Source organism: Elephas maximus, chromosome 4 (assembly GCF_024166365.1).
Source record: "Elephas maximus indicus isolate mEleMax1 chromosome 4, mEleMax1 primary haplotype, whole genome shotgun sequence".
NCBI lineage: Eukaryota > Metazoa > Chordata > Mammalia > Proboscidea > Elephantidae > Elephas > Elephas maximus.
Genome location: NC_064822.1, coordinates 182,954,155 through 182,965,411, shown reverse-complemented (window position 1 = coordinate 182,965,411; position 11,257 = coordinate 182,954,155). Strand labels below are relative to the sequence as shown.

The 11,257-nt window shown below is 50.1% G+C and overlaps 1 pseudogene; it reads left to right on the top strand.

Moving 5' to 3' along the window:
• The first annotated feature begins 5,996 nt into the window (after window positions 1-5,996).
• Window positions 5,997-10,965, top strand: LOC126076494 (DNA dC->dU-editing enzyme APOBEC-3G-like; annotated as a pseudogene).
• Window positions 10,966-11,257: the final 292 nt, after the last annotated feature.

Below are 11,257 nucleotides of genomic sequence, written 5' to 3'. Positions count from 1 at the left end.
TACAGTAGCCCCCAAGAAGATAAAATACTTAGGAGTAAATCTTACCAGAGATGTAAAAGACCTGTACAAAGAAAACCACAAGACACTGCTGCAAGAAACCAAAAGAGACCTATATAAGTGGGAAAACATACCTTGCTCATGGATAGGAAGACTCAACATTGTGAAAATGACTATTTTACCTAAAGCAGCCTATAGATACAATGCAATTCCAATTCAAATTCCAACGACATTTTTTAATGAGATGCAGAAACAAATCACCAACTTCATATGGAAGAGTCCCCAGATAAGTAAAGCATTACTGAAAAAGAACAAAGTGGGAGGCCTCACTTTACCTGATTTTAGAACCTATTATACAGCCACAGTAGTCAAAACAGCCTGGTACTGGTACAACAACAGATACATAGACCAATGGAACAGAATTGAGAATCCAGATGAAAATCCATCCACCTATGAGCAGCTGATATTTGACAAAGGCCCAAAGTCAGTTAAATGGGAAAAAAACAGTCTCTTTAACAAATGATGCTGGCATAACTGGATATCTATCTGCAAAAAAATGAAACAAGACCCATACCTCACACCATGTACAAAAACTAACTCAAAATGGATCAAAGACCTAAATATAAAATCTAAAATGATAAAGATCATAGAAGAAAAAATAGGGACAATGCTAGAAGCCCTAATACATGGCATAAACAGTATATAGAATATTACTAACAATGCACAAACACCAGAAGAGAAACTAGATAACTGGGGGCTCCTAAAAATCAAACACTTTTGCTCATCCAAGGACTTCACCAAAAGAGTAAAAAGACTACCTACAGATTGGGAAAAAGTTTTTGCCTATGACAAATCCAATCAGCATCTGATCTCTAAAATCTACGTGATACTGCAAAAGTTCAACAACAAAAAAACAAATAACCCAATTAAGAAATGGGCAAAGAATATGAAGAGGCACTTAACCATAGAAGACATTCAGGTAGCTAACAGATACATGAGGAAACGCTTATGATCATTAGCCATTAGAGAAATGCTAATCAAAACTACAGTGAGATTCCATCTCCAACAAGGCTGGCATTAATCTAAAAAACACAAAATAATAAATGTTGGAGAGGTTATGGAGGCACTGGAACACTTATACACTGCTGGTGGGAATGTAAAATGGTACAACCACTTTGGAAGTTGATTTGACACTTCCTTTAAAAAGCTGGAAATAGAACTAACATAGGATACAGCAATCACCCTCCTTAGAATATATCCTAGAGGAATAAGAGCCTTCACAGGAATAAATATATGCACACCCGTTTTCACTGCAGCAGTGTTTACAATAGCAAAAAGATGGAAACAACCAAGATGCCCATCGACGGATGAATGGATAAACAAATTATGGCATAGTCACACAATGGAATACTACACGCCGATAAAGAACAATGATGAATCCATGAATCATAACATGCATGAATCTGGAAGGCATAATGCAGAGTGAAATTAGTCAGTCGCAAAAGGACAAATACTGTATGAGACCACTATTATAAAAACTCAAGAAAAAGTTTAAACACAGAAGAAAATATTCTTTGATGGTTATGAGGGTGGGGAGGGAGGGAGAGGGGTATTCACTAATTAGATAGCAGACAAGAACTATTTTAGGTGAAGGGAAAGACAGCACACAATACAGAGGAAGTCAGCACAACTGGACTAAACCAAAAGCAAAGAAGTTTCCTGAATACAACCAAATGCTTACAAGTGCAGAGTAGCAGGGACAGAGGCCTGGGGACCATGGTTTCAGTGGACATCTAGATCAACTGGTATAACAAAATGTATTAAGAAAATGCTCTGCATCCCACTTTGGTGAGTAGCATCTGGGGTCTTAAATGCTAGCAAGCTGCCATCTAAGATGCCTCAATTGGTCTCAGCCCACCTGGAGCAAAGGAGAATGAAGAACACCAAAGACACAAGGAAAATAAGAGCCCAAGATACAGAAAGGGCCACATAAATCAGAGAGTACATCAGGTTGAGACCAGAAGAACTAGATGGTGCCCGGCTACCACCAATGACTGCCCTGACAGGGAGCACGATAGAGAGCAAGTGACGGAGTAGGAGAGCAATGGGATGCAGACCTCAAATTCTAGTAAAAAGACCAGACTTAATGGTCTGACTGAGAGTGGAGGGACCCCAGAGGTCATGGCCTCCAGACTGTCTGTTAGCCCAAGACTAGAACCATTCCTGCAGCTAACTCTTCAGACAGGGATTGGACTGGATTATAAGACAGAAAATGATACTGGTGAGGGGTGAGTGACTTGGCTCAAGTAGACTCATGAGACTATACGGGCAGCTCCTGTCTGGAGGTGAGCTGGGGAGGCAGAGGAGGACTGGAGCTGGCTGAATGAACACAGGGAACACAGGGTGGGTGGGAGGAGTGTGCGGTCACATTAGGGAGAGAGCACCTAGGATTACATAGTAAGGTGTGTACGTTTTTTTAGGAGAGACTGACTTGATTTGTAAACTTTCACTTAAAGCACAATAAATTAAAAAAAATAAAAAGTGCCCAATACTGGTCCATTTCAGCTCGCTAATGCCTAGGATATCAATCTTTATACGTGCCATTTAATTTTTGACCACTTCCAATTTTCCTAGATTATTACTTTGTACATTCCATGTTCCAATTATTAATGGATGTTGGCAGCTGTTTCTTCTCATTTTGAGTCATGCCACATCAGCAAATGTGCACCTATCATCCAAAAAACCCCAAAGCTGATGTCATCGAGTAGATTCCGACTTAGCGATCCCACAGGACAGAGTAGAACTGGCCCAGGGGGTTTCCGGGAGCGCCTGGTGGGTTTGAACTGCTGACCTTTTTCGTTAGCAGCCATCCCATTTAACCACTACGCCACTAGGGTTTCCTGAAACTATCATAAAAAACCCAGTGCCGTCTGACCCAGCAATTCCACTCCTAGGTATGTACCCAAAAGAAAAGCGGGAAGGCGAACAAATACTTGTACACCAATGTTCATTGCAACACTATTCACAATAGCCAAAATGTGGAAGCAATTGAAATGCCCACCAACAGAGAAATGGATAAACATACATGTACACATGAATGGTGCACATATACATACATGGTACCTACATACAGTGGAGTATTACTCAACCGTAAAGAGAACTGAAGTTCTGATATGTGCTACAACATAAACGAACCTTGAAAACATTATGCTAAGTGAAATAAGTCAGCCATGAAAGACAAATATTGCCTGACCCCACTTATGTGGAATATCTACAATTGGCAAACATACAGAGAGCAAAGTGCATTGTGGTTACCACGGGTTAGAGAGAGGGGGAAAGCTGGAGCCACCGCCCAGGAGGCTCTGAGTGTCTGCGAACAGTGATGGGAAAATTTGGAAATGGATAGTGGTGATGGTTACGTAACATGATTGATGTAATTCATATCGCTGAATTGCACATGAAAAAAAATGGTCAAATGGCAAAGGTTTTGTTACATATATTTGTACCAAGATAAAAAAAAGTTCACTGAAGATGGGAAACCTTTACAAAGTGCTTCGCCCTGAGAAGGTCCGAAGGTGCACCTATACTTGTGGCACAGACACAGTGGCCCTCACACCCCCATGGTCCCTGTCCGTTCATGGCAGATTCCAAGTGTAGAGGCCAGAGGTTACTCGGCAGGCTGTCCTTGCCTCCCATCCACCTGTATAGCCTGGGGAGGTGTACTGACTAATTGACTGACCTCAGGGCCTGGGAGGAGTCGCAATGCCATGGTGCAGTGGGGCTGCAGGCCAACAGCCAGCCCCAGTCCACAGGACACAGGGAGATTGAAAGAGTCCCAGTTAGGAGACTGGAAAAGCCCCGAGAGTATGGCCCCTAAACACTCTTTAGCCGAGTAATGAAGTCACTCTTGAGGTTCACCCTTCAGTCAAAGATTAGACAGGCCCATAAAACAAAATGAGAGTAAAGGGGCACACGAGCCCTGGCGCAAGAACTGGAAGGCAGGAGGGGACAGGAAAGCTGGTAATAGGGAATTCAAGTTTGAGAAGTGTCGTGGGGTTGGTTGGTAACCAATGTCACAAAACAATCTGTGTACTAATTGTTTAATGAGAAGCTACTTGGTTCTGTAAACTTTCATCTGAAGTATAATTAAAAAAAAAACGAAACATAAAACAACAAACAAACCTCTGTGTTGCTGATAGTTCCCACCCTCAGGACGGTGAGTGACAGGGTAGGGTCTGAGGAGACTTCTCCCTGCACCAGGTGCCCAGGGTGGGGCAGTTGTGTTCTCTGGCAATATGTCCTTTTCTGGTGCATGGGGGGAGAGTGAGCAGGAGAGGGGGCTGATAGGAGGCCGGAGCAGGAGGCCAGAGACTAAGGGGGGCCAATTCCGTGGGGCCAACCCTGCAAACACCTTCCTTCCAGGCTGGTCCACCGAAGCTGGGAGAAGGGCGCAGGGAGGGTGTGGGGGCTCTGAAAGGAAGGTCCTGCTCCTTTGGGATGTCCTTATGTAGAGCACAGTGTTAGGGTCATGCTGAGCTGGGTTCACGCCACTCCACTCCACCTTGGCGACAAGGGCTTTCCCTTTCATTTCTCATTTGTCTCATGGCTATGAGATACCTCAGTCTCAAAGTTGCTTTTATAATAAAATCAGAAATTTCCCTCAAGGGCCAGGCATACAGGAAGAACTTCCCCACCCCCACCGTCCTCCACTTGGCTCCCAGCATCCAGCCTCAGTCACGTCATAGCTGGGGCTGGTGGTTCTGGGGATGCAGGGAAGGTCCTGCCTGGACGTGCCCTCCGGCGGCTCAAAGTCCTGTCCTGTTGGGTCTCCTCCAGGGGTGGACAGTGTCCCCTAACGCCCTGTTTGCAGAGCGCAGGTGTCAGGGCTAATCTTAGTGTTGGGAGCAGAACCCAGGAGACCATAGTTGAGTTGTGTGGCCATGAGGTCCTTCCATGTAGCAGACGTGAACTCAGTGGCTGGTGGCAGAGCAAAGGGCACTGCTCAGATGTGTCCTGGTGAGTGAAGCAGGGCCTACTGTCTCCCACTCAGCTGTTTGTTGGTCCCTCTGACACTGTACAGGCTCCTGGGAGTTGGAGGAGGAGCAGGAGGATGCAGGGCCCAGAATCAGAGAAGAAACTGAAGACATGGAGAGAAGCACAGCCCTGAGGTCCAGGGACCCCACCCTCCTGGTCTCTCTCCTCCTGGGGCTCCTCTGGGGCTTCCTCGGTGGGGACCCACTCCCCTCCCCTCGGGGGCTCCTCCCCTGACTCCTGGGCCTCATCCTCTCTTTTCCTCGCTCTCACTGGTCTGTTCTGGTCCAGCCATGACCTCCCTGTGATGTCACGTCATCGTCTCCAACCATGTCCTCAGCTCCTGGGTGGGACCCTGCGGAATCGTCCTCCGGCATTGCCCTCCAGCATTTCTGCTTCAGAAAGGCCTGGGAACGAGGGGAGCAAAGGCAAAATTTTATTTTTATTTTCAGCTTTATGATTGTTTTCATAAAGCATTATTTTCATAATTAGAAAAAAAACCCTTAAGGTTTTCAAAAAGAACACTCTGGCATTCTTTCCCCTGTTGGTCCCTCTCAGGAGTGTACTTGGCTCTGATGCACAGTCCAGCAAGGGTTAAATCTGCAGGCGAGGGACAGGAGCCCCATTGGGTCCACTTCCAACAGGGACTTGGGTCATCTGAAGCCAGGACAGTGCAGAATGTGAAGCCAGGAAGGGTGACCAACTCCACCCAGGGCCGGGGGTGTGGGGCTTATCAAAGTATCTGAGCACCTGCACCAATTCTTGGGAGCCTCCAACAAGGCCAAGGAGCCCCAAGGACTGGGATGACTTCCCCATGAGCATTCAAAAAGGGTTAGAGGCGGCTGGGTGTCCTCCAGCACAGTGAGCAAAAAAAAAAAAAAGGTGGAGGGGATGGAGCATGAAGGGGGAAGGGGGCCCAGAAGGAGCCTCTGAGTTGTGGTATTCTCCTGCCTTTTCCTAGAGACCTGATGGATGTAGTCACATTCCAGCTGAACTTTATAAATGATCTTTCAGTCCAAGGCCAGAAACAGGCCTACCTGTGCTATGAGGTAGAGCTCCTGGACTGCAACTCCAGGGTCCTACTGAATGACGATAGAGGCTTCCTGTGCAACCAGGTGACTGTCTCAGCCCAGCCAAAGCCAGGCAGGATCTGTCCCTATCCAGGGACATCGCTGGTAGAAGGTTCTCTTTTGTACTTGGGCTGTTCCACAGTTTCTCTCACCGTTGGACCCTGCAAGACTATCCTGGAATAGAGTGGAGATGGGATCTACTCAGGCATTGCGATTTGGTTGGCCTCAAGACACACATCGGCAACAAGTCACCATGCCCCAGGCCCAAAGTCACCCATGCTCCGTGTCTCACCCTATTCGCCTCGGAATGCCCCCAGGATGGATGGTATCAGAGTTGCAATAGACAACCGGGGCTCTCTGCGAACCTGCCCAGGACCCGTCATAACCCCAGTACTGCCCCCAGGTGGAGAGCAAAGAGCATCTTCACAACATTGAAATGTGGGCAAGAAGGGCCTGCAATGGTTCATATTCTGTGTTCACAAGGCCCAGGTTCCCAAATGTCTGTTTCCTGGTCTTGATCTTGGCAGAAGAGAAAGCCTGAGGCAGGTAGAGAGGAGGGAGGCGGCCCAGACGAGGGCAGAGCCCACAGTGCGGTGGGGTCAGGTGTCATCGTTATTTGTGGAGGAGCAGGGATGGGCCAGATGGAGGGACCCTGAAGCTGAGGGACATTCCTCCCAGGCCCCTGCAGGGATGGCCTCTGATTTGGAGGCTGAGTCTCTGCTGGTTCTGGCCCAGGTGCAGATGCTCCTTCTGGTAACATTGGGCTGAATCTGGGCCTTGCAGGACCCCACTCACTGCTGGGAGATTCCTTCAAGGGCCCTGGTCCCCACACCTGCCTCATCAGCTGCACTTGGTCCAGGGATGCCCCATGGCCCCTTCTCACCTCACCTGTGACACCCTTCACACTCCTCTATCATCTGTGCACTGTCGTAGTGGCCTGGCTGGGTCCCAGTCCCTGTTTGAAAATCCTTTCACTGCAGGTGGGACAAATCTCCCAATTTCTATCAGCACACCAATGACTCTGCTCCCATCACCCAGGCCCCCACCTTGGGGAGGGTCCTGCGGGGCCCCTGGTCCTCAGTGCTCCTGCACAGGGAGCTCTTTTGACAGAGTCCGTGTCACCCTTGGGCTCAGCACAGGTGAGGCCCAGAGTAGAAGCCTGTGGAATGATTGGTGTGAGCAGGTGGGGTGGTGGGTGGTGGCAGATGGCGGAGAGCAAATTCCCATGAAGGGAGCACACCCAGTTCGATGGCATTAGCCCAGTGACCTTGGGGCTCCACTGGCTTCCCCCCTCCTCCGTCCTCCAGCTCTTCATCTCCTTACTGCAGTATCAGGATGACAGGAAGGTCCATGAAGGCACTGGCCTTGGGTGCAAAATTAGAGGGAGCCCAGAAAAGTCAGTAATCAAGATGAATACTATTTTAATGCAAGATGAATATAATCAAAATTAAGCAAAAATCCCATGATGACCAAAATATACACATCTAGGTACAGAGACATCAGTAATAGTGATGTGCTGAGCCAAAACAGGCACAATAACACTGATTTGTCATTTCAACACTGCATTATGGTATTATTCACCCTGACGACTGTCCTGGTGGCACAGTGGTTAAGCATTTGGCTGCTAACAGAAAGGTTGGCAGTTCAAATCCTCCAGCCGATCCTTGGAAACCCTATGGGGCAGTTCTACTCTGTCCCACAGGGTCACTATGAGTCAGAGTCAACTCGACCGCACTAAGTTTGGTTTGAGTTACCACTCTCGAATTTTGTGCTAGAGACCTTGCTTCACTTGCCTCAACCTGTTCCCAGCCCTCCTCCTGCTCATAACAAAAAACCTAACACTTTTCTTTCTTTCTAGCTCAGAGTTATTTCTTCAGACAGGCTGTCATGCAGAGTTGTGCTTCCTGGACCAGGTTCCTTCTTGGCAGCTGGACCTGGTGTTGTGCTACAGGGTCACTTGGTTCATCTCCTGGAGCCCCGGCCCTGACTGTGCCCAGGAAGTGGCTGCCTTCCTGCGGGGGAACAGCCATGTGAGCCTGAGCATCTTTGCCTCCTGCATCTATGACTGTGTGGAAGGATATGAGGAGGGGCTGTGATCACTGCAGGGGGCCGGGCCCGCATCACCATCATGACCTCCACAGGTCAGCGTGCAACCCACAGAGGTGGGCAGGGAAAGGTTCATGAGAAGTTGCTAGAAGGGGTGGGCAGGAATTAGAATCCCTGGTGGAGAAACCATTGTTGCTGCCAGCAGAGCTGATGGGAGACTGAGGACAAGTCTTGGGAATCTAGAGGAAGAGAGCTCAGGGGAGGAGATGAGGTCCAGGGAAGAGAGGGAAGGTGGTTGGAAGGGGAAGAAGGATTTGGGGGCTTCCAAAAAGAATGAGATTCTGGCTGGATCCAATTTCAATCGGAAGAAAGGGTTTGAGGGGGAAGCTAAGTTCCTGGGGAGGGAAGAGAAAGTGGAAGATGGAATTGATGATGCAGAGAGCCTGTCCCTAAGACTCTTACACCTTTGTTGACCCCTGAGGCTGGAGGTGAGTTTATCTTCCTCCTCCCTCAGAGTTTGGGCACTGCTGGAAAACTATTGTGGACAACCAGGGAAGGTCCTTTGAGCCCTGGAATAGGCTGGATGAAAACAGTTCCTTGCCACGTGGGTTCCCAACCTGTCCACTGCCTCCATCAGGACCAGGGAGAGTCTCTATAGGAGGTGGTTGCAGGATGGGATCTCAAGTAACAACATCATCCAGGTGCGACATCCCATCACCTTGGTCACTTTCTGTTGTTAGAAGGAAGTCACAGGACCTGCCACACTCAAAGGGAAGGGACAACACAAGGTGTGAACCCAGTGGGAGAGTAACTGGGTCACCTGAGTCTGTCTGCCATCCTTCCCAATGGCTGGTGTGTGGTCTGCCCCTCCTGCCATCTGAGTCAGGAGAGCAGGTAGGGCTTCAGGAATAATGACAATGACAACAATGGCGATAATGACAACGATCATCGTAACTGCAATACAGCTTCTTGTGAGCAGAGGAGTTCACAGCTGACAGGGGCCAGAGCAGCTACTGGAGCGCTACCCTGTAGCTAGGAAGTGGACGCAAAGGCTTCAGAGCCTGGAGCCTGCAGTGACAGGGGATAGGGGAGGATCTCCAGCACCAGGCAGTGAGATATTCCCTCCTCTGATTCCTGGGCTGCCTCATCCCTGGCTCATCCTCCCTCTCTGAGGCTCCTACTCTGACTGCCTGCTGGGCCTCCACCACTCCCCTCACTGTGAGGTCCACAGCCCTGTGGCCACCCACCCCCTCTGCTCTCTCCGGGTCTTTCTTTCACCTCTGCCCTCCCCCTCACCTCCCTGTGGATGCTCTCTCACCTGCTGCCCCATCTGACTCCTCCTCACCTGGCTCCTGGCTGACTGCCTCCCCATGGACCCTCCTCCACCCTCTCCCCCAATGTCTCAGTAGCTGCATCAGTGTCTCCTGTGGAAAGCCTTCACGTGGACACTTTAGAGACAGAAAGAGCTGAGTTGGAACCTGGGCTCTGCTGCTTTTGCTGGGGACTTGGGCTGGTGACATCCTCTCTGGCCTCAGGCTCCTCATGTGTCACATGGAGACACTGATAGTGAGCGACCATGCAGGAGGGTGTGACAGTTAGATGACGATGTACCCAGGGTGTTGGGTGAATGGGATCTCAGCAGAGAGGTTACCACTGAGACCCAGACTGCAAGGAACCCAGGGAGAGGACAGGCGACCAGAGCTATGCCTGGCGGGGCGGGGGGGGGGAAGCCACCAAGAGGCAGAAGGAGGAGGGAGGCAGCTCCAGGAAATGACACAATAGTTGACAGAAAGGAACGTCCTCAGAATACCCCTGACACACCGAGGACCTACCACTGCTTGGCCTGAAAATCAGAAGATTTCCACATTTCTCATGGTGGGGGTGGGGGTGGGGGTGGGGGAGAGGTGCAGGAGGAAACTTGTCATCAAAACTGCCTCTTCGGTTTTGATTTCCTGGATCTGACCATAGTTCTGCTTCTGTCCCTGGAGCAAGTAACTAAAACATCAACAAGATGCTATTGTTTGGCTGAAAGGACCTACCTGGGGACAGGAAGGGCTACCCCAGGAGTGCAGACTCTGCTCTCTGCGCTGCTGGAGGGTGGGGTTCAGGGGAGATTCACCTCACTGTCCCCAGGGCCCCATCACAGAGCTTTGCCAGGTTGTGGGAGCCCCTTGGGGGCTGACAAGGAACTGACACTCCATGGGACACTGTGGAGACCCTGGTCTGGGACCATCAGCATGTTGTGCATCCTGGCTCCAGCAAGGGAGGGGACTTGCAGAGGTGGCAGAGCTGGGACCTCACACATAGAGCAGGACCCTGACTGCTGACTCTGTGGGTCAGCTTACCCAGCCCCTCTGCCTGGGGTCCTGCAGCCCTGTCTGTCTCTCTGGCCCCAGTTTGGTCACCTCTGGGCACTCCATTCTGTCCCCAGCGTCCTTACAGGGAGAGAGTAGATCCCAGGCAAAGCCTGCACCTGCTAAGGGGTTCTCGGCCTGGCTCCGGGAGGCAGGGACCACTCCCCTCCTGTCCCCACTGACCCTTTATGCAGCTATGGGGGAAAACTCCAGCAGGACATCAGAATTCTCATTCCCCAAGTTCTGGAAGCAAAGGTAGCAAAGGGGTGTGAGCTACTGAATTTCTTTCCTCTTTTCATTTTTAAGTAAGGGGCACACACTCACTCAGTGGTATGAGGGCTCAGTTTGGATGCAGAGTTAATCCCTGGGCTCCCTTTGTGCCTTTAGGAAAAGGTGTTCTCTCCTGGCACAAGGCAGCCCGGGAGGGGGCGGTGTTCACAGGACCACCATTGCCCCTAGAGAACTAGCTCTAGTGGATGGGGGATGGGAGAGGGAGTTCAGCCCTGCAGAAGGCCGCAGGTGAACTGGGAGCTCCCTGCGGCCTCAGGGTGTGGCCTTGTCACGTTGCTCATCATCGTGGGGCTCAATCTCAATGAAGATCTATCCACGCACCTCTGGTCACCTTGTGATGGCATGCGGATCCTGAGCCTGGACAGAGTCCCCGGTGCACCTCTGCCATGGGCAGGGTCCTCGCCTCCCTCTCTGTGTGGAGAGACCTACCCAGGTTCTCTTTCCATTGATAATGCAGGTGTGTAAGGT